Source organism: Microtus ochrogaster, linkage group LG2 (genome assembly GCF_000317375.1).
Source record: "Microtus ochrogaster isolate Prairie Vole_2 linkage group LG2, MicOch1.0, whole genome shotgun sequence".
In the NCBI taxonomy this organism is placed as follows: Eukaryota; Metazoa; Chordata; class Mammalia; order Rodentia; family Cricetidae; genus Microtus; species Microtus ochrogaster.
In genome coordinates this window covers 34,118,967-34,133,399 of record NC_022028.1, presented here as the reverse complement: position 1 = coordinate 34,133,399, position 14,433 = coordinate 34,118,967, and the positions used below count along the sequence as shown (strand labels likewise).

General features: G+C 52.5%; 1 protein-coding gene across 3 annotated transcripts in view; it reads left to right on the top strand.

The window, feature by feature from the left end:
* Nucleotides 1–3,101: 3,101 nt before the first annotated feature.
* The window catches only part of Pald1 (phosphatase domain containing paladin 1), a 61,398-nt gene continuing 50,066 nt past the window's right edge, over nt 3,102–14,433 (top strand). Inside the window, exon 1 of one of the 3 annotated variants that reach the window (XM_013351090.2) lies at nt 3,102–3,149. The gene's annotated coding sequence lies outside the window, so the exon portion shown is untranslated. Of the gene's footprint in view, nt 3,150–3,387; nt 3,488–7,296; nt 7,344–14,433 lie in introns of those variants that run through there. The other 2 variants (XM_005360086.2, XM_013351091.2) reach the window with 2 other exon arrangements.

Sequence of the window (14,433 nt, the reverse complement as noted above, 5' to 3'; positions counted from 1 at the left end):
GGGGGTCAGTAACTGTCCCAGAGATCACCACGCTTGGGGGAAGCTGCTGACACCTGCCCCGGAGTGCTGTGACAGTACTGTGGTCACCAAGAGCAAGGACAGGTTGACTTCATCGTCTATGTCCTGTGTCCCCAGGCTTGCAGGGCCTGACAGAAGCTGAGAGGAACAGTGGGGCCTGCTTCTTATCCCTTGTCAAGTGTCACCTTTGGTTACGATTCAGTGCCTCTGCCTTCCGGAAAGTCATTTGTGCCTGTCAGGAAACAACTTGTGGCTTGAGTGTTCCCACGAGGGAGGCTGAGTTCCCACAGCTTCTGCTCAAGGACTGGATGTGAGAGCTCTCTTTCTAGAGCACTGAAACCTGGCTAGGGCTGAGTGGTCCTGGGGCCCCAAAAGCTACCCTCCTGAGATGCTTTTACAGCAGCAGCTGGCTGACTGGGGTGGGCTGCTACATGTGTTCTATGTGCATTTTCATTCACGTGAATGCACAGACATGCATGTGCACACATGCACACTCACATGCATGTATACATACATACACACACTTGCATGCCCATACTCCCGCTGAAGCCTTACACACACACACACACACACACACACACACACACACACACACGATGCCTTCTTCACATCCCTGCAGAGGAGCAGCACAAGCCCTGGCTGTCCACATGTATTCAACACAAACACATCTGTACAGGGCACCCTACTCCTTGGGTCTTTCAAGGTGTACACAGTGTCTTATGTGGGTGACTGGGGGTGTGGGGGTGTATCCTGAACCCTCTGCTTTCTCAGATTCCATTCTGTGACCCATGGGTCCTTTCTTAGGAGAACTGGGTTTTTCTCTGAGCTTTTCCGGCTGGCATTGTAGACACTTACACAGTGGTTGAGAGGTTCCAGACTGGCTCAGCTGGAAGAACTGTTTCTTGGTCCTTGATCTCTCCTGGGCCTGGAGAGAGTACAACGTGTCTGCTCATGGTGCCCTAGGCTGTTCTGTGGCTTCTTTCCCCATCTCAGGCCCAAGTGGGGGGTCTTTCTGGTCCTTAAGGCCTGACTTTAGTTCTTGTGGCTCTTGGGATTTCCCTTGCTCCAGCCCATGGCTGAAGAACTGAATTCTTGAGCAGGAGCTTGGGTTGGGACTGGTAAGGCCTAAGACTGGGCATTGAGGCTTGCACAGTCTGTGGCCTGTCCCTGAGGCGCCTCCAAGTCTCTGAGTCCCTGCTCCTGAAGCCTTTTCACCAAGCTGTGAGGTTGTCGGTTAGAGTCAGGAAGGCTTGTGATTACAGCTGTTTTTTTGCAGGCCTCCACACAGGGCTTCTCTGCTGGATTCAACAACAGCAGAGACGTGTGTGAGGGATGTATATTCACTGGGTGGAGATGTGCCAAGCATATGCTGGGGACCAAAGACAGGTCACACATGCTCTGACATTCCCAGGCACTGTCTTGAGGTAGACAGCCAAGGGTTCAGTTTCTTATGGACAGTGAGGGGCACTGTGCATGTTTGTGTATGTATGAATTCTATACTATGTGTTTGCACCAGCCTGGCTATGGGGCCTTGAGGGCACACGGTCCTGAAACGTGTCCTCAGGCCTGTAGGGACACCATTTGGTACTTGGGGAGGGGGGACAGGACATGGAGCAGTGACAGAGAAGCGAGCAAGGATACTGTGACCAGGATGGAACCTGAGAGCATACCACACACTGTCCTTGGGTCTCAGGTCCCTAGTTCAATGACTCCCCAAACACCTCTCCCAAATGTGAAGAGGGTGGAGATCAGAGAGCTTAGTTTACTTTCCTCGGGCCACAAAGCACAGCTTAGAAAGTGCAGGCTAATCTGAGCAAAGTTTGGCTGGAGTCAAGATGGGGTGTCCTTCTCAGGTGACTCTTCGGGCTTTCTCTTTTTTCTCTTTCTCACACACATTGGGAGGGCATGAGGGAGGCTGAAATAGAGGGCAGGTCATCCCTGAGCCTCAGTTTCCTCATGCCTTCACATAGGGATAGTGAGGGCTGGGGATATTGGTAGAGTGCTTGCTTGCCTAGTATGCAGGGTTACCTGGGTTTGATTCCCAGCATTGCGGAAGCCAGAACAATGGCACGTGCCTATAATCCCAGAATTCAGGAGGAGGATCAGAATTTCCAGGTTATTCTTAGCTAAATATTGAACAAGGGCAGTTTGGGATATATGAGACCCTGAGTCAAAACCGTCAGGAACAGTGATAGGCACCTTCTAAGATTAGACAGATGAGACACCACCACAGATGTGCTGGGTATCTGGCCAGATCACCCTCAATGAATCCTTTTAGGGCTGTAAGACCTCTGGCTTGACTGTGGATAGAGGCCAGGCCTGCCTTGTCTTCATCCTGATCACAACTTCCTGCCTAGTGCGCCAAGGACCCTTATAATCGTAGACTGGCCAAGGGAGGTAGAGGCAGGTGAGGAAAGATTTCTTAGTGTGAGGAAAGATTTCTTAGTTTAGGGGGAGAGAGAGAGAGGGAGAGAGAGACAGACAGAGACGCACTCCACACGCAAAAGGGCCTCCTGAGACAGAAGCAGAGGTGAGCAAGCGCACTTATGTGACTCCAGGACACGGGTCGGGTAGCCTGCCCAGGTCTGGACCCAGAGCTCATCAGCGCCACCCACCATTTGGAGGCATCGGGTAGGGGCAGTGGGGCCCCTCCTCTTTCAAAGACTGGGGGCTGTAGTTTTCCTAAGGCACCGTCAAACTAACAACCTGCTTTTAAAGGGGCCCGTCCTTGGACATCTCGAGAGGCTGAAACCCAGAGACGTCAGTCCCCTATCTCAAGCTGCACAGGAGAAAGGCCTTTTCTGGAGCCCAGGTGTTCTGCACGGTCTGGAGAAGCAGAGAGGGCAGGTGGAAGCCAGGGACTACCGATATCTGGGGACCTGGAGTTGGTGAGGGGGTGTGGCTCCACCAGCCTGTGCCGCTTTCTCCAGCCAAGGAGGTTGGAAACCAGCCTTGGGTATCTTCCAGAAGGAGCGGAGCCTACAAGGAAAGAGGAACTGGCTTCGCGGGCAGTGTTTCCCGCCCCCGACTTTTTCTCCAGGAGCAAAAGACAGACGGGAGAAGCTGGCCCGGAACGGAGTTTTCTGGGAGTTGCCGCTGAGGCCGGGGGATGCCTATAGGGACGCGGTGGGGTGAGTGTGTCTTTAAGTTCGCGCCCCCTCCCCGTGGGGCGGAGGCCGAAGCTGCGGCTGGACGGGCTGGGAAGAGAATGACGGGTCCCGCCCGGGCGTTGGGGTGGGGTGGGGAATCCGGATTCGGGGCGGGGCTCCGGGGTTGATCCGGGGTTTGGTGGCCGCAGGCTGATGGGGTCTGCCCTGCCTGGACTCTGCGGGAGCTGCCTCCGCCCCCGGATGGGCCGGGAGGGTGGGCGGAGCTAGCTGGAGCCCGCGCGGGCGCGCCCGCAGCCCGCCTCGGCGCCGGCAATCCCCGGCCGCAGAGCGCGACGCTACTCCGGAGCTGCGGCTGCCAGGTAAGCAAGCGTAGGCTGTGCCGAGGGCAGATCGGGGTCCCTTGACTTGGGGCGGAGGCGTCCGGAATACCCAGGCCTGCCCCAGGCCGGCGCCACCGTGCCCTCCCAAAGCTCGTGCTGCTCCTGGGTCGAGCGCAGGTCAACCCCGGGTTCAGCTCTGTACCCTGGCTTCCCCCGGAGCGGAGACAACGTGGTCTGGCAATACCCTTTTCTCACTGCCGGGCCTGGAAGTCCTCCCGGCCAGCTGGGCTTCCTAAGAAGTTAGGAGACATAACCGGATCGCGATACTGTTATGGGGTCCCCGGACTTATTTTCTGGGCCCTTGAGGCCCAGAAAACAAGAGAGCAAACTCAGGGGCCTGGCAGGCACAGGCTTTGATTCTCTGCTCTATTTGGTCTCTTCTGCGCCTGGGTGCCAGCGTGTGCACGCAGAGTGTGTGTTTTCATGTGCCTGTGCATGTGTGGTGTGTATCCATCTGTCCTCCTCTCGTCAAGCTTCAGAGGACCCCCTGGAAGGACATGGTACATGTATCTTCTGAAAAGGTACAGCGCACGGGAGACTGACTGTTCCAGGTTCTTGTAGTGGCCAGAGTGCTCTTGTTTTGGAAGACAGACGCTGCAAAAGCCTCCCGATCCGGGCAGGCTTGAGGCATCTCTGCTCTGGCAGCCACAGCCTCCGCCAGTCCTTGGCTGCTCTCAGCCAGTGGCAGAGCACCTGTGAGTTGTGGGCTCTGAGCCATACCCAGACAGTGTGGGAGGTGGGAGGACTTGGAAGGACTCTGTCCTCGCGTGGCTCTGCCCTGGAAGGGAAGACGAGACAGAAACACACTGGCCAGTTCTCCGATAGGGAGTTTGATAGCGGCCCAGAGCTGGTAGCAGTAGAAGAAAATGCCAAGAGGCTACTCATGGAAATTACAAAACACCAGTACTGCAAGGGTACTGGCTGGGCTGTCCTGAGACTTTGCACACAGATGTGTTTCAGGGTCCTGGTGGAGTCAGTCCCGCCCTCCTTGTTAGCGACACCAAATGAATCAGGACCTCTTTCCACCTCAGGGGCCGGCAAGTGTAGGAGGGCCTGCAAGACTTCCTGCTTCTGTGTGCCCACCCCCACCCCAGATTTTGTTTGCTTTGGGGGTCTAAGGACCCATTTGTTTTCTCCACTCAAATGGAGCACAGGTCAGGCTGCTCCTTACCGGAGGAAACCCTGACTTCCTTTTTGAAGAGCCTCCATCGTGGGGACTAGAGGGGAGGGTGGGAGGCCTTGGCCAGACGCGGTTTCCTGTGAGGGCAGACAGGCCTGAGGTGGCCCACTTTGCTCCTTTCTCCAGTATTGGAGTGGATAGGTTGAGGCCTGGGGCAACTCTGACCCTACCTGTGAGACCCTGCAGTGTCTGGGACTCTGCTCAGTCCCTATTGTCCCTTATAGACCTCTGCTTTCCTACAACACTTTGGGGGAGGTGGCAGTGTACCAGTGTCCAAGGCCTTGGTGCTGTCCTTCTAGTGGGAGCTTCTCAATCACAGGTGGGAGGGCACATGTGGACCGTGTGCTCATAGTCAGGTGTATAACATCTGGGCAGACACAGGGAAGAACTGGGCATGTTTACCTGAGAACAGGCACAAAAAGTCATGGGCACTTGAGGGGACAGGTGTGTTGTGAGCATGTCCAGGAGGACTAGCCACAGACACACTTATAGACAGGCTTGTCCTCCTGGGATTGCAGGTGTGTGAATGGGCAGACAGGTGGGCTCACTGAAGAACAGACACGAATTGAAACTGACATTTGTAGATACAAGACCCTGGGTCTCAAGGTTCTCAAGTACCTAGGTAGACATGGAGCCAGCTGTGGCCCTCAGGGAAACACACATACTGGCCAGAGGCATCTGCTAATAAAGGCTAGCATCTTGATGGCTGCAGATGCTGAGGTGTGGTCCCAGGTGAATGTTGCTATGGGTATGGCAGCCTAGCCAGGCATCATCTTGTTTGGTGTGGAGGGACAGAATCTCAGGTGCTGGGTGGTGGTATGGCTTCTTTCCTTCTTCGTGTAGCCCAGGCTAGCTATGAACTCAAGGTGTAGCCAAGGATAGCCTTACACTCCTGATCCTCCTGCCTCTGCCTCCTGGATGCTAAGGTTCCAGGCATGCACAACCACCTCCAGTTTATAGGGTGCTGGGAATGGAATCTCAGGCCTCGTGCATCCTAGGCAAACACTACCAACTGAGACCCAGCCCCACTGTGGATTTATTTCTAGATCATTTTGGGGATGGTTAGAGGACCCCAAAGGATTCAGTGGTTTTACTCTGAAGGCCCGTGCCTTCAGTTACAGGTCTGAGTGTCTGCCTGGGACACCCGCAGAAGCTTCTTCAGCCTTTGTTTTTTTGTTTTTGTTTTTTTTTTTTGTTTTTTCGAGACAGGGTTTCTCTGTGGCTTTGGAGCCTGTCCTGGATCTAGCTCTGTAGACCAGGCTGGTCTCGAACTCACAGAGATCCGCCTGCCTCTGCCTCCCGAGTGCTGGGATTAAAGGCGTGCGCCACCATCGCCCGGCCGTTTCTTCAGCCTTTGGTGGCATTTTTTTGTCTCTCCGGGACTTTCATGATCCTCCCATTTGCACTGTGCGTTGCTTCAGCTGCTGCCTGCACCAGAGTCTGGCTCATGGCTTCTCTGTTGAACTTAACTGAAATCCTTGTGCCTTCAGGCGGTTGCCTCTGTATACTACTGGAAAGTATGTGGAGGGTCTGGGATGAAAGCTGTTTCCCTTGACTTGAACAGAGCAGAGTCTCCCACGCTCTGGCTGCTCTCTTGGCTCCTCTGCCCAGCCTGGCACCTTGGAGCCAGCCCTGACCCTGATACAGCGTGACACCGAATGCTTGCGTGACCTTCCATGGTTACTTAACATCTCAGTTGCCTCATCCTTAACCTCAGCTCCCTGGAGGGTTAAATGGGGGACAATTCATGGAAAGTTAGTGACCTTCTGTCAGACAGCAGGGGTGCAACCAGGACAGCCCAGAGACTCTCTGGCAAAGCAGGTGCTTGGCTAGGAGCCTGGGCAAGTAGGGCATGTAGGCACTGGGCACATCTCTGATGGAAGTGGCAGCCCCCTCTGTCCTCCCTCTCTGCCCATAGCCCCTCCTCGTCCTAGGGTCCTCTGAAAAAGGGTCAGGAAGTGACAGGCTGGGCGTGTGGAGTCTTGGGCTTTCTGTCTGCTGGGCCTCTGGGAGGGGAGCCAGTGACTCGCTAAGAATAGCCCCAAATCATGGTTCTGGCCTCCCGGTGGGCAGCGTTGCCTCTCCCTGGCTCAGAGCAAAGCGCTTCGAGACAGGCTTTTCATGTTTCCTGTGGCCAGCATGGCATAGGGATGGGCCCGGGAGTGGGGAGCTGCAGGCCCTTCCCTGCAGCTGGTTCTGCCACTTTGCTCAGGCCTTTGTCTGGGACTTTGTCACTTGCAGGGCTTCCTCCGCAGGGTGTCCTGATAGCCTCACACCTGACTCTCACACCTGACTATCTTCCCTAGATTTAAAGAATACAGCTCTGTAGGGGCCTGTAGCAGAGTTCCTGTCCAAGCTCTGTGACCCTCAGCAGCACACTTCATGTCTCTGTGCCTTACTTTCCTTATGTAATAGGGTAAGGAAAGCGATTCTCCTGTAAGACTCACAAGAGCATCAGTTGTGTTCGGAGATGACTGGAGAGTGTCTGGCTCACAGGACCTGTTAGGGGGACAGTGGGTGCTGTAGCCATCGTGATCACGTTTTCCAGGAGGGTGGCTGGTGACACCGGAGAAGCCAATGATTGCACCATGTTCAGCGGGGGCAAGAGCCCGACGTCATCTTGATTTGGAGGCTTCCGTGTGGGTGTCATCTGAGGTACAGAGAATCTGACAGTGGGGAATACGGCTCTGCTGGTGAAATTGGATCTTGTGCGGACACAAAGGACTAAGTTCCATCACTAAAACCCTGCATTATGGCTGCAGTCATGTGCAGTGCTGGGGGAGTGGAGACGAGGATCAGCGGGGCTTGCTAACTTGCCCACTAGCCAAACTGCTGAGAACCAGGTTCAGTGAGACGCTGACTCAAAAAAACGTAAAATAGAGAGCGATTTAGGGAGACATCCAGCGTCAACCTTTGGCCTTCATGCATGATCACGCATGTGTATGAACACCTGTGTGCATACACACAGATGAAGTACAAGTATTATATAGAAGTGGGTTAGGTTCTAGTCACCTAGCAGGCAAGCAAGGCACACACATGAATTATACCACACACCACTGGGGCCCACCGTGTGTATGTTGTTGCTGCCTGTGGCTGGAGCCGGAGGGCACAGTTTGCCCGGGCAGTCAGTTGGCAGGCTTGGCAAAGATTAGATGACTACCCCAGCAGAAGGTCTGGTAGGATGGAGGTGGAATGGCCCCAGCTGTTCGTATATTTTCCAACTTTCTGTGGCATAGGCATCCAGTCTGGCCTGGAGCTGGGGCAACTCTCTGTAATAGACATGGGTGTCGAGCCTCACTGTGTGCCTTGGAGACCTGGGTAGGTCGCTGGGAGGAGCTCCATGGGCTCCCAGCAGCTCTCTTCCCTAAGGAAAAAGCACTTGGAGCTGGGGGACTGTGGACCTCCAGGGGGAGAGTGGCAAATATCCTGAGATGGCCCGGAACTCTTGTTCCACTTAGCCCCGGCACCTGCCTCCAGGCGGTACCGCTCTTGGGCTTTCCCTGCCCAAAAAGAGGACATGGACACTGGGATGTTTTGGAGGATTGTCTTTGGAAAGTACAAAGGGGAATTTCCTTTTTCCTGGACCAAGAACCCCACCACTGAGTTAACCCTTCTCTTGCTGGTCTCTAAGTGGCCAGTGGATGTGAGCCCTTGGACTGGTAGTGATGGAGCGCTCCATCTTGGGACCCTTCTGCTTCTTTCCCAGGGTAACCCTCCACTAGCGTCTCACTCCAATGGTGGGACATAGGGGAGCTTCAAGCCAGCCATTGGTCTTCGGTGTGGGTTAGCTTTGCTCTGGCTTCCAGGTTTTCTGTCTGTCCTCATGGCTATGGTCCCTGCAGGGGACTGGGGATGGTGGTACTTGTGGTCCTTTGGAGCCTCCTATGAGTATATCTTGGCCTGACTCACCAAGACCTGTCAGTAGGCTCAGGGTTCCAGGTACCCATGACGAAGGGTCACCTGAGGACATCAGCTCTTGGGCTGTAGAGAAGTGTGGGGTAGGCTTCTCCTCCGTGGGTTCTACGGGGAGTCAGCTTGGGTGATGGTCCTGTTGTCTGCTCCAACCACATGTCCTCATCTGCAGAATGGGTGGGAAATTTCTTCTCTGCCTGCCTTTAGAGATCGCACACATGCCCGCAGTGGTGGCGCACACCTTTAACACCAGCCCTTGGAGGGCAGAGGCAGGCAGATCTCTGTGAGTTTGAGGTTAGCCTGGTCTACAGAGCGAGTTCCAGGACAGCCAGGGCAACACAGCAAAATCCTGTGCCAAAAAAAAAAAAAAAGAAAGAAAGAAAGAGAAGCACTTTACTGATTGAGTTATCTCTCTAGTCTTGCCTTTTGTGTTTGTATTTATACCCCACACTCATGGGTGTGGGCATTTGTGTGAGTGTGTGAGTGTGTGTGTGTATCACAGGACAGCTGTGGATGTTGGTCTTTGGATTGTGCCTTGTTTGAGGCGAGGGCTCTTTGTTGACTAGTAACAACCCTTCTCACAGGAGGAGCACTGGGATTACAGATGTGCCTTGCTGTGTCTGGCTTTTACATGGGTTCTGGGGATTCGAACTTAGGTCCTCATCTTGTAGAACAACCACTTTACCAACTGAGCCATCTCTCTAGCTTCTTTCTCTTGGTTGTGTGTGTGCGCGCGCGTGCGCGCATGTGTGAGGTTTCCCTTATGTAAAAGCAAAGAACCTTTATTTTATACAAGTTTGCAAACTCGGTCTCTTTGTGTATCCAATGTATTAGAGTTATCGGAGAGCCCCGAGCTCAGTTAGAGTTGGGTTTTTATAGTAGTAAATGTGAGGGGTGGTTTGTGTTTTTGAGGCAGAATCTCATTTCTATAGCTCAGGCTAGCTTGGAACTCATTAATTGCCCAGGTTGACCTTGAACGTTTGGCAATCCTCCTGCCTCAATCTTCCAAGTCCTGGGATTACAGGCACGAGCTACCACGTTTAGAAAAAAAAAATTGGTTAATCAATTCTTTTCTAATGACTTTTCCTTGAACATAAAATGAGCTGTTTTAGGATGCATGAGATGGCTCAGTGGGTGAACGTGCTTGCTCCAGGCATGACCAGGTATGAAGATAGACACTTTTGGCCTGCACACACTGCTTGGATGTGATTGTCTTGGAGGGGCTCAGCTGAAGCTAAGGGTCTGTGGATGTGCCCTCTTCAAGCTGGGTTCCCATCCCACTTCTTGTATCTGCAAATTGTGAAAAGGAATTTCACAGAGGGCAGTTGGTGGGGTGCACAGGATAGTCTTGGGGTCTACGAGGAGGAGCAGGTGCGAGATTTTCTGCAAGCACCAGAGACTGCCTATTTAGTCAGCTCTTTCTTAGGAGTGCTTGGTCGGGGCCTCAGCCCAGGAATGCTTTCTGGCATGTGTGTGGGTGGAGGGCTGGGCCCGTGTGCACCTCTGTAGAAAGCAGCCCAGCCCGCATGGATATCACTACAAATCCCTGACAGGCCGTTCTGGGGACTCTGAATCTTTGTGCTCACTTCCTCCTTGAGACTGTCCGAGATGGGTAAACACAACCCTCGACCTTCTGCCTGTAAAGTTTTAATGTTCCCCTAATTTTATAATTCAGTGTTGTGTCTTAACACTATTGTGTGAAATATTTCCCCGGTAGGTGTCCTGTGTTGGGATGTAGCTGCCTACTTACTCAGATGGGGTTGACTTGGAACTCAGGACACCGAAGGGGGATGGGAAAGAGAGTGGGCCTGGGAGGGAAACTGCCACTGGGGAGTCCCACAACTTAGCTCTGCTTCACCTGTGTTGCTGACATATACTAATACTGATTTCTTCCTCCTCTTCCTCTTCCTCTTCTTCCTCTTCCTCTTCTTCCTCTTCTTCCTCCTCTTCCTCTTCCTCTTCCTCTTCCTCTTCCTCTTCCTCTTCTTCTTCTTCTTCTTCTTCTTCTTCTTCTTCTTCGTTTTTTGAGACAGGGTTTCTCTGTAGCTTTGGACGCTGTCCTAGAACTAGCTCTTGTAGACCAGGCTGGCCTCGAACTCAAAGAAATCTGCCCGCCTCTGCCTCCTGAGTGATGGGATTAGAGGGTGCACCACCACTGCCCGGCCTTTCTTTCTTTCTTTTCTTTTTTTTCAGACAAGATCTTGCTGTACAGCTCAGGCTGGCCCAAATGTTACTGTGATCCTCCTGTTCCAACCTCCTGAGTGCTGAGATTTTAGGCATGTGTCCTACACCTGGCTTGAGAGTAATTCACATGTCATTCAGTTCACCTGTCTGAGGTGTTCAGCTCAGTGGCTTCTAGTCAGTATATTCACAGATGGTGCACCTGCCAATTATACAGCGTTTTCATGAACCCTGGAAGACACTGTCTTACTTAGGGTTTCCATTGCTGTGAAGAGACACCATGACCATGGCAACTCAAGGAAAACATTTAATCAGGGTGGCTCTCTTACAGTTTCAGAGGTTCAGTCCATTATCACTATGGTGGGGAGCATGGTGGTGTGCAGGCAGACATGGTGCTGGCTACGTCTTGATCAGGTGGCAGGAGGAAGTGGACTGTGACACTGGGAGGTATCTTGAGCATAAAGAAACCTTAAAGCCCACCCCCAGGGTAACATACTTCCTCCAACAAGGCCACACCCACTCCAACAAAGCCACATCTCCTAATGGTGCCACTCCCTATGAGCCAATCAAACTACCACAGATGTCCTGTACTATTAGTAGTATCTGCTCATCCCAACCCATGAGTCCACTGTCTCTATAGATTTTCTGATCCTGGACACTTCATATAACTGTAACCATACCATGTGTTTTTTTTTTTTCCTTTAAGATTGATTGATTTATTTTATGTATATGAGTGCTCTATCTGCATGTGCACCTTTATGCCAGAAGAGGGCATCAGATCCCACTATACGTGGTTGTGAGCCACCATGTGGTTGCTGAGAATTGAACTCAAGACCTCTGGAAGAGCAGCTAGGGCTCTTTAACCACTGAGCCATCTCTCCAGTCTCACCATGTATTTTTTTTTTTTCTTTTTGGTTTTTCGAGACAGGATTTCTCTGTGTAACAGTCCTGGCTGTTCTGGAACTTGCTTTATAGATCAAACTGACCTTGAACTCACTGAGATCCTCCTGCCTCTGCCTCAAGTGCTGGGATTACTGGGATTAAAGGCATGCGCCACCATGGCCCGGCTGTGGTTTTTTTGTAGATTGATTTCCCCCACCCCTTGAGACAGAGTCTGATATAAATCAGACTGACCTCGACTTACTATGTAACAGAGGGTGACCTCGAACTCTGTATTCTCCTGCCTCCATCTTTCAACGGCTGGGATTATGGGCAAGTACCATCTTATCCAGTTTTTGCCACACTGGAGATCAAACCCAGGGCTTTATGTCTGTTAAGTTAACATTCTACTCTGCAAGTTGCATCCCAGCCCCAGATTCCTCCTTCAGAGAGACAGAGAAGTGCTTGTTGGTGTCCATTACCCACATTAGGGTGTAACTTCCATAGACATAATAGACCCAAGGGCCTGAGAACTCAGGTTTTATTTAACTTGGAAACAAACATGAGGTGCTTTGAGTAGGGCTCAGCGGTGGAGCACTTGCCCATCATGCCCAAAGCCTTGGGTTCCACCCCAGCATCATCAAAAAGCAAACACCTATAAAAACAGGACTACTAAGGATGGTAGAAAGCCAGCCACCTGCAGTGAGCCATGCTGGTGTGGGGAAGTGGGCCTTTCTCAGTCTCAGAGGTTGCCTGTGCTGGCCAGCTGGCAGAACACTGGGGCCTTGGCCTCTCCTGCCATTGTCCCTGCTACCTGGACTGTGTTCAGACTACGCATATTAAGGACTTGGGGCTGGGTGTATGGACTGGGGTAACCAGACCTCCCAGCTCAGCCCACATTGCCCATGAGTGACTCTGTGTGTCTGTCTCAATAGGTCACCCTGAGCTCCTGGCGGGCCGGTTTGTTGGCTTGCCGATAAGGGCAGAATAATGGCCACTATTGAAGTCATGTGTAGCGGTTCTTAAGCCTGCTTCTTGTGGGAGTCAGGACTTGGCACGGCAGCCGCTGGCTTTGCCCAGGACGCACAGATGCTCTCCACTCCGCCAGCGTCCAGCCTGCTTGGAAACTTGGCCCTCTCAGTCAGGCACGGTCATGTTCCCGTGGGGGTGAGGTGGCCTGGTTCTCCCTCCCCGCTGCATGTTCTGACTTGAGCCGGTCTTTCTTTGTGCTGTGTGTGATGCTGTCATGTGGCCTAAATGGAGGAGGAACTGGGCTCTACACGTGGAAACAAACCCCAGCCCAGATTGCACAGCAGTTCAAGATAGTCCCTATGATTAGGATGGTTTCTTTCTTTCTTTCTTCTTTTTTAGTGTGTATGAGGGTTTACCTGTGTGTATGTCTATGTATCATGTGCGTTTGTGGTGCTCATCCTGGATCCCTGGAATTGGAGTCACAGAAGGTTGTGAGCTGCCGTGTGGGCTCTCTGGGTCCTCCACGGGAGCAGTTTTTTTTGTTTTTTTTTTTTTTTTTTTTCGAGACAGGGTTTCTCTGTGGCTTTGGAGCCTGTCCTGGAACTAGCTCTGTAGACCAGGCTGGTCTCGAACTCACAGAGATCCGCCTGCCTCTGCCTCCCTAGTGCTGGGATTAAAGGCGTGCGCCACCATCGCCCGGGAGCAGTTTTTTTCTAACCAATGGGCGTTGGACTAAAGCTCTCTTCTGTCTTCTGAGGACCGTGAGATGTTCAGGAGTGAATTGCTGGCTGGAATCCTTCTTTCACCAAGAAGGAAATTGAGGAGCTTCCAGAAGGCCTGCAACAGGAAGCGAAGTGTCAGTCTATCAGACTTCCCTAGTCTTCGCCACCCCCACCCTGGCTGCAACTTCCAGGTCAAGCAGGAATTGGGGGGAGGGAGGAGACTGCTTCTGGGTCTTATGGTGTTAGACACGCCCACTCAGAAGTAATCTCCCTCCTCCTCTGTCCCCTTTCTCTGGTCCCAGCAGGGCAGATGGTCAGGCTTGGGTTTGCCCTTGTCTTTGTGTGTTTGTCCGTCTGTCTGCCTGTCTTTCGACAAGTTCTCATGTAGCTCAGGCTGGCATCAGACTCACAGAGGCTGGCCTTGAACTCCCAATCCTCCTCCTGTCTCTAGCTCTCGAGTTCTGTATTCCATGCACCAGCAGGCCTGGTGTATGTGGTGTTAAGGAATGAACCAGGGTTTTGAGCGTGCCATGCAAACATTCTGCCAGCATCCACAGCCTTTCTAGAACAGTCTTGTCTTCTCAACCAGAAACTCTGTGCCCATTAGACACCAACTCTTCAGTCTCTGGAAGCCACTGTCTTGCTTCCTGGCTCTGTGATGGACTAACTGCTATGGGGTCAGGGGGTGGGAGGGCAGGGCACAAAGTAGAGTCACATGTGTTTCTGGCTTATTCAAACAGCGCAGAATACTTAGGGTTCCTCCGTGTGGCAGAACCAGTCAGAATTTCCTTCCTTTTTTGGGCCCTAATTGTTCTTGTTTTGTTTGTGAGAGTATTGTTACTTAGCCCAGGCTGGCCTTGAACTCAGGGTTCTCCTGCTCCTGCCTCTGTGTGACTATTCAGTTTTTTTTAAAGATTTATTTTTATTTTATGTGTATGTATGTGCACTATGTATATGCCTGGTACTCATGAAGTTCAGAAAAGGGCATCAGGCCGGGCGGTGGTGGCGCACGCCTTTAATCCCAGCACTCGGGAGGCAGAGACAGGTGGATCTCTGTGAGTTCGAGACCAGCCTGGTCT